Here is a 7,921-nt window from a genome sequence, read left to right as displayed (position 1 = left end):
AATCAAAGTTATCTAAATATTTTTGGAAAGTCATTGCTTGCCGCATGTTATTAATCTTAATCTTGGATAGCTCCATTGAATATGCTAGAAAAATTCTCATGTGGAAAGAATGTTAGTTATAATAATTTGTATCTCTTTGGTTGTAAGGAACTTGTTTATGTTCCAAGTGATGGAAAATCCAAATTAAAAATTACTTAGTAGAAATTAATGTAGAATATAAAGGATTTTATATAATTTATCCTATAAAAAAGTATAGTTATAATACATTGAGAAAATATATAAATTTTAACAGATTTAACAACCGAAAGACCATTCGCTAATTTTGGTCACTAATAAAAACAAAATTTAATTTTAAAAAAATGGTTTTTATCAATAATTCAGTCTCAAATAAATAGAAATTTTAATTTAACTAAAATAGTTTTGGATCAATAAATCACTAGAAAAAGAAATAGAAATATTTAACGACCAATATTTTGATGCTTAAAAACAAATTTAAATATTTTAACCTGTTTGTAAACAATTTTATAACCTACTTATAAACAGTTTTCTAACTTATAAAAGCTACCCATTTAAAATTAAAAATATTATCATAAAAATTAAATTTACTTTATTCATGGCAGAGAAAATATAATTTATAGTTTATCCCCCACACACATTTTGTGTGTGCATTTACATCTGAAGGGAGGCGAAGACAAATTGAAAATATACAGTAACATGGGAAAATGAATCATTCTATTCAAATACATCCATAAGGGTTGTCTTCCCTCCACCACTAAAGCCCACAAGCGCTGTCAATATGTTTGGTCTAAAAACACCACCAACATCTTGTAGTAGTTGAAGTCGATCACCTTTGATTCCTCGATTCCTCATTTCCTGATGTAATATAGAAAACATAAAAACAAAAGAAAAGATTTTACTATGTAGAAAAATGAACATGCTTGAATTAAATTCAACTTTTTATAACAATTTTGATAAACATAACAGGCATAAGATTTGAAAAAGATATTTTATATGTGATCTGTCATGTATTCAAGAAAGCTAAGCTATTAATTAATTCAAAGTGTTGTTGGTAAAGATTGAGTGATGTTACATGACCTAAAAGATGTGGACATCTACAAGATGGATTTCTTTTTATCATAGCTTGTACAAAAAATTAAATCACTTTCTAGAATTCAATGATTTACTGCAGTCATACTTAAGTAGTAGCTTATATGTTTGAATGCAAGTGAAAGAGGTTGGAAAGGTAGAATCATTCCTCTTCTTGGTTCTTCGTTCGAAGAAGAAGCAAATTCTGAAGAACTTTTCTCTGCCATGTCTGTACCTGCTATTTTCAAAAGAATTAGCAACGCAAAAGTTATGTTGTTATGCCGAAGTTTTTTTTCGTTTTGGCTTCGAAGTCTCCAATCACCGTCCGGATGAATGATCGTGTTATAGTGGAAGAAGAGGTTGAAGGAAGCTTTTGTCAAAGAAGTTGAACAATTTGTGCGGATGACTCGACACTATAGATATTATGTTCTTGATGGAAGGACTCGATGTCCATGTATCAAGTATAAATGTACAAGGATTTTGAAAGATGAGGTGGTCAAAGTTCACCAATATCAAAAATGGTTCATGCCAAATTATACAGTTTGAACATTTCGTGGTGAAGAAATTCCTTCTTCCTCCACTGTTGGTGAAAGCCACAAGATTCAGGTTTGAACACTTTTGTACATACAAGTGAGCTACATTAATTTTGAGACTTACTCCCTCCACCATCACATACGACTTCCTGCACCTCCCAATTCCTATTTTACCATCCAATATATGTGTTCGATTTGGATTTTTAAACATTCGTGCATAGATATCAATGGACAAACGGATGTCGACATCCGTTTACTAATGAAGGGTGCACCGGAAAAATAAAAGTACATGAAGATACACCACCACCAAATACCTAGGAAACACCACCAATTCCATCCATGCATGAAATCCCCCATCAGAGCTTCATATGCATCCTCCGCAGCCAACATCAAAATGAAACTTTGTAAAAGAATTGTGCATACCTTACCAGTCTCAGCTTCATTAGGAACCTTTAGCAATCAACACTAACCTCTGACAACCACTGACCATGGAAAAGGGTCTCCTCCTCAAATTCATGAAATCCTCCTCAATCTTCTTCTTCATCAGCATCAGAGAAAACTTCAGTGGTCGCTCCTCTTTCTCCGGCGACCCTCTTAATTTCGGAGACTTTTCAGCGTCGGGGACACTCCTCAACGGCGAAAATGACATCCTGACCCTAGCCTTCCTCTCGTCAATCCTGACCGTCACGAGAGCGATTGGGTTTTGGGTTTGCTCTGGTTTCTTCTTACAGGTCTCGGGAGTCGTAGCGACGACATTGGGTTTTTAGAGTTCTGTATGGGTTTGATTTGGGGTTCTTGGGCTTGTTTTTCTGAGTGCAAGGTTAAAGATGAAGACGCGAGGGAGGAGATGATGGAGAAGAAGACGCTCGCGCAGCGGAGCGATTTAGATTGGTGAAGGTCGCAATAGAGGTTTCTGGTGAAGAATATGATCTTGTCGCTGTAGATGGTGCGACGGCGACGCAAAGGGTTCTCGTGGTGCGGCCTGGTGCGAGTAGGTCATGGAGAGGTGCTGGTGCGTTAATGACTGAGGCGGCTCGCTGAGGACTAGCGGTGAGGATGGTGGTGACGCTAGGGTTTGCCGGCGTCAATGGAGGATTCGTGGTGGTGGTTGAAGATGACGACGATTTGCGGTTCAAATGGTGGTGGCCATGGAGGCTCGCGGCTGACGACGAGGTTGATGATGGTGGAGATAGGGTTTGGCGGCAGCAAGGTTGGTCGCAACAGAGGCAAGGTTGGTGGTGATGGATTTAGGGTTTCTATATAGAAGAAAAAGTTGAGGTGATAGGTGAGGGAGTGTTGGGAGATTTAGGATTTTAAAAAAAATAAATTAAATTATTTTAGAATATTTTTGAAATAATAAAAATAATGTGGAGGTATAGGGAGTACTTTGGGTGATGGAGGAACAACTCCCTTACATTTTTTATACCTCTTTTTCTAATGGGCTGAGAGCCCAATATGCTTTCTTATTTTTTTTCTTATTTACACACCCACACTTTTATTGTTTGCACCGCTATATCTTCTCATTCACGACACTTTGCAACAACAGTTGAAGAGTTTTATTTTGGTTCATCAAGTATTTTGTCTCTTCTAGCCTCACACTCCCCATTCATCATCACAGCTCTATCATCATAAAACAGGCACAAATTTATGACTCATTATCATCTTCATTTTTCATCTCCGCCAACAATCATTTCTTCCATCTTCCTCCTTTTTTTATTCATACACAACAGATATTTTTTAAGTTTTTGTTAGTATTTTTTAATTCATTATTTTTAATATACTCTATTCTTTATCAATTTTATTTTTATCAATATATTTCCTTTTATTATTTTTTTAAAATTATAAATATTATTTGAACAGATTAATTATCAAAATTATTTAATAACTTTTTATTTTCTCACGCAAAAGGAAAAAAAAAAGCAAAAACACAAATGCGTAAAACATGTGTTTTTACTAATTTCTTTAATTATTTTAAAAATATACGTATTTCAATAAATTTGAAATACTATTTTGATGAAAAAACCATTGATTTGGATGAGTGAGTTAATTGGATAAAAAGACAACCTTTAATGGGTAATAAGTTAGAATTGTAAGACATTCTTTCAGCAAAAAAGCAAAAAGCGAGGCATGAATTATTACTACTAAATTTCCTAAGTCTATTTTTCAAGAAAAATATACACATCAAGTTTAAGTTTCTCTTATTTTAAATTGATTACTTTAATAATTCTTTTGAATTAATGAATTGAAACTTATTATATTTTAATCTCATTGTTTAAACAGAGTAACGTAGTTATTAAGTAATTTGATGGAAGCATCGTAGGCAAATCTTTGAATGGGATAGAAATCTATGAACTTGAACTTTTTCATCAAGATTGTTGTGTTTTTCTTCCGCCAATTCATTCTTTATGTTTTCTGTTTGCTTTGACTTGACTATTCCAAACCAAACACAATCAGATTCATAAAACGAAAAAATAAAATAATAATGTACGAAACATATGATCCAAGTAACATTTTCTTCCTTTTCATCTTGTTATCTTCCTCGGTTTTGCATCTACTCAGGAACACCCCATCTCCGCTACTCTAACATTGATTCTGATTTCATATTAATAAAAAAAAAAATTAAATCTAACTCAAATTAAAAAAAAATTATGATAAGGTTCGACGTTCCAAAATAATTTTTTTTTAAATACGTAATCATGTACTTAGGGATAATAACAACATTTCTTTCACAACATTTTAACACCATCTACATTTCATTCTGTGATTGATCTATTTTAGTGTTTATGATTATTATTATTATTGATTGTTGAATAATTTTGGACCAATATACGTAAATGATGTTAAAATATTGTAAAAAAAATATTAGTCAAAGTATTATTATACTTAGTGATCGAATACAATAACGTGATTCAACGCACTTGAAAAGACACTGCATGCTTTGCCCCCGTTGTCTTGGTTGAATAAGGCGAATGGTCATTACTTGTGTTTCAGTATAAACTTGTGTAGGGCTGAGAGATATGAAAATTTATATATGTGGTGAAGACTAAGCACAAAAATAGGTTTTTTTTATAGTAAAATGTATCTCAATGAATTCTAAGGTACAATAATAGTTTTTTTTTTTAAATTACAACTGTAAAGTGACTTTTAGAATTCAATATTTCAATATTTTTTATTTCTTATCGTCAAAGTTTGGAATTTGTAAGCACTAATTATTTAATATACACTTTAGGCTTAATTAATCATTTTTACTCATGTTTAAGTTTTAAATTTATTTTTGTTTTTATATATATACTCAATTTAGTTCATATTTAAAATAAAAAAAATTCAACCGAGTCTCTATTTTTTGAAAAATAAAAAAATAAATATGATACATTTCATTAAATTAACATATAAATTTAATAATGTCACATATTAAAATATTAAGTTTGTCAGAATCATATTCTATTTTAAATGTATTTTATGTCAAAATTAAAAAATTTCACATAAAAGATTACATACACACGTAAAAGTTCTCAATTTTAACATATAACTTTTCTAATAGTGTTAATCACAATTTAATGAATGTGATCACATTGAATCTTATATGAAAATATAGTCATTTGAGTTCAAAACAAATATAAAGAATAAAAAGTTTAAATATATAGATAACATATTACTAATCCTACACCTTAATATATATATATATATATATATATATATATATATATATATATATATATATATATATATATATATATATATACTGAACCTGAAAACATTGTGAAGTTTAGGAACACATTACTAATATGAATTGTTGCAACATCTTTTCTATCCTTATCTTGAAACATGTCTATTTTATGATACTTTGAAAGTATATCTTAATTCATTATTGAAAAAAAAATTCTGTCACATTTCTTCTATTGTAGGATTTTACACAATTATAAGCTTAATACTTTGATATTGTAATATTTCTACTAAATAACCATGACATGACATAAATTTTAAAATCCTTCAATCATAAAAGTAAAAAACAAATATTTCCAATCTTGAAAATATATATTCAAATCACACGTTTACTACATATTTGGCTTACAAAATATGTTGTGTATTGTTTCTCGATAATTATGTTATATATGAAAGGTGAAAAATAATCGTATTAACTAACATATAGCATAGTTTATCAAATAAAATACTTAAATATTATGACTTATCATAAGATTAGTTATTATTATATTCATTAACGTGCTGATTGTTATGGGGAAAAAAAAGACAATTGCGAACAACTATTCCAATTATTCTACTTACTATTGTTTCAGTAATATTTTTCATTTTTATCTACTGTTAGGGTGAAGAGAAAAGCAAGAAAGAGTGTGAAGTCTATTATTAGAAAAAATTGTAAGCATTATCAAAGAAAAAAAAATGTTAAACATACAACTTTTATATTTCAAGATGTTGTATAGGATCTTAATTAGTTCTACAATTCATTCTAGTGTATTTCACTCCCTTAGTTTTGAAAGCGTCACTTTATAAGTCTTGTAATTTAGTTTGACACTTGAAACCAACACTTTTTTAAATGAGAATAGGATTGGAAAAGATGGATTGGGAGAAGTTTACAATGTTAGAAAATGACATTTATTTTTATTTTTTTTATCATTAATAATGACTTAACTTTTAGGGGATTTTTTATTTTTTTATTTTTTTTAAATAAGGAGTAAATGAATTAAAGAATAAAATTTTATTGATAATCAAGCTTCAATATAAAAATCTTGTGACATTTATTAATTTTTGTTTCAAAGAAAAGCAAAATATACTTATATAGGAATATGTGCCAAACAAAAAGTTTTGATTATTTTTTATTTAGTTTGGCTTCATATTTTTAGGTTTTGTTTACTTGAATGGATTAGGGCGAGAGTGATTGAGGGAATTTGAGAGGATTTGAAGGTAAACTTTGTTGTTGTTTATTTGAGTGGATTTGGAGATAAATCAGAGTGAATTTGAAAGTAAAGTTTGTGAGAATTAGTGTAAGATTTGATTGACGTGACAGATTCAAAAAATTTACTTCCAAATTCACTCTCATTTACCTCCAAATTCACTCAAATAAACAACAACAAAATTTACCTTCAAAACCTTTCAAATCTCCTCAATCACTCTCCCCAAAATCCATTCAAGTGAACAAAGCCTTGATTTTTGGATTTACGTGCATATATCATTTTATGAATTTTATTAAACATAACTTAAATATTAAAAATATGTTTTACAACTAAATTTCTCTTTTAAATAAGTAGATTCTCAAATAGCACATTTGTTAAGTTGGTCCAAACATTACAATGTTTTGTTCATGAGTATTCTCGACTTAAAGTCATGCATCATTATCTTAAGCCTAATAATATTTTATTAAATGAAAATGTGATTCAAAAATTTCAAATTTTAGTCTCGTTAGGATTGTTGAGATAAATCAAGATGAAAGTAGTACAAGCATAACTGTTCTAGCATTCTTGGTTTAAAACAAAATTATTTGCTATGATTTTATTTTTATTTCTTTGCAAAGTATATTTTTGACTAACATTATTTTTTTAGTGATTATATATCTCTAGAATATGTTATGTTTGGACAATCATCAGAAAAATAAAATGTTTTTAGCTTTGAAGTCATTGTTTTAGAGATTATTACTGAAAAAAAAGAATTCAACTTCTTGTGATCAAACCTCGTGGAGTTTCTAACGACCTTTTGAGTTATGTAAGTATTACCATATAATAATTTGGTTCTTATTATTGCTCATTAGTTCTTGATCACATCTATAATTTAGATTAATTTAATTTTAAAAAATGTCTTGATTTGTATTTTTAAATTCACATTTTTTTATAGGTGTGGAGATAAGGGTGGAATAAGACAATAATAAACATACTAGACCCAAGTGTTAAAGAAAAATATTCAGAACATGAAATTTTTATATGCATTCAAATCGGTTTATTATGTGTGAAACAAAATCCTTATGCTAGACCATTAAATGTGAAGGTTGTTTAATATTTTAGCAATTAGTCAGTTGAATTAAGAGAAAATAAACCCAAATTTTTATTGTATGGTACAATAGATTCAGAAGCACTTACACAAAGATCAAGTCCTAGACCTTCTTCTAATGGTTGCACTTCATTCTCTATATATGAAATGCCAACAATTTCTTCCTCAGTAGTAAATAATTTTTCTAAATTTTGTGTGGCTTAAAATTAACAATGCTTACTATTTTAATGTATTCTATTAGAAAAAGACATGAAAATGACTCATGGTAAGCATTCATTTACAAGTATCACAAAGATTTTAGAACT

The 7,921-nt window shown here is 29.3% G+C and overlaps 1 long non-coding RNA gene across 1 annotated transcript; it reads right to left on the bottom strand.

Moving 5' to 3' along the window:
* Positions 1-584: 584 nt before the first annotated feature.
* On the bottom strand, positions 585-3,254 carry LOC148203051 (uncharacterized). Its single transcript, XR_015784651.1, has 2 exons — positions 1,196-3,254; positions 585-873 (listed from the first exon to the last, which is right to left on the bottom strand). It is a non-coding gene; the product is annotated as an uncharacterized LOC148203051 (long non-coding RNA).
* Positions 3,255-7,921: the final 4,667 nt, after the last annotated feature.

This window comes from Vigna umbellata, chromosome 3 (assembly GCF_029865625.1).
Source record: "Vigna umbellata cultivar VRB3 chromosome 3, Vumbellata_1.0, whole genome shotgun sequence".
In the NCBI taxonomy this organism is placed as follows: Eukaryota; Viridiplantae; Streptophyta; class Magnoliopsida; order Fabales; family Fabaceae; genus Vigna; species Vigna umbellata.
This window is presented reverse-complemented; position numbering and strand designations above follow the sequence as displayed.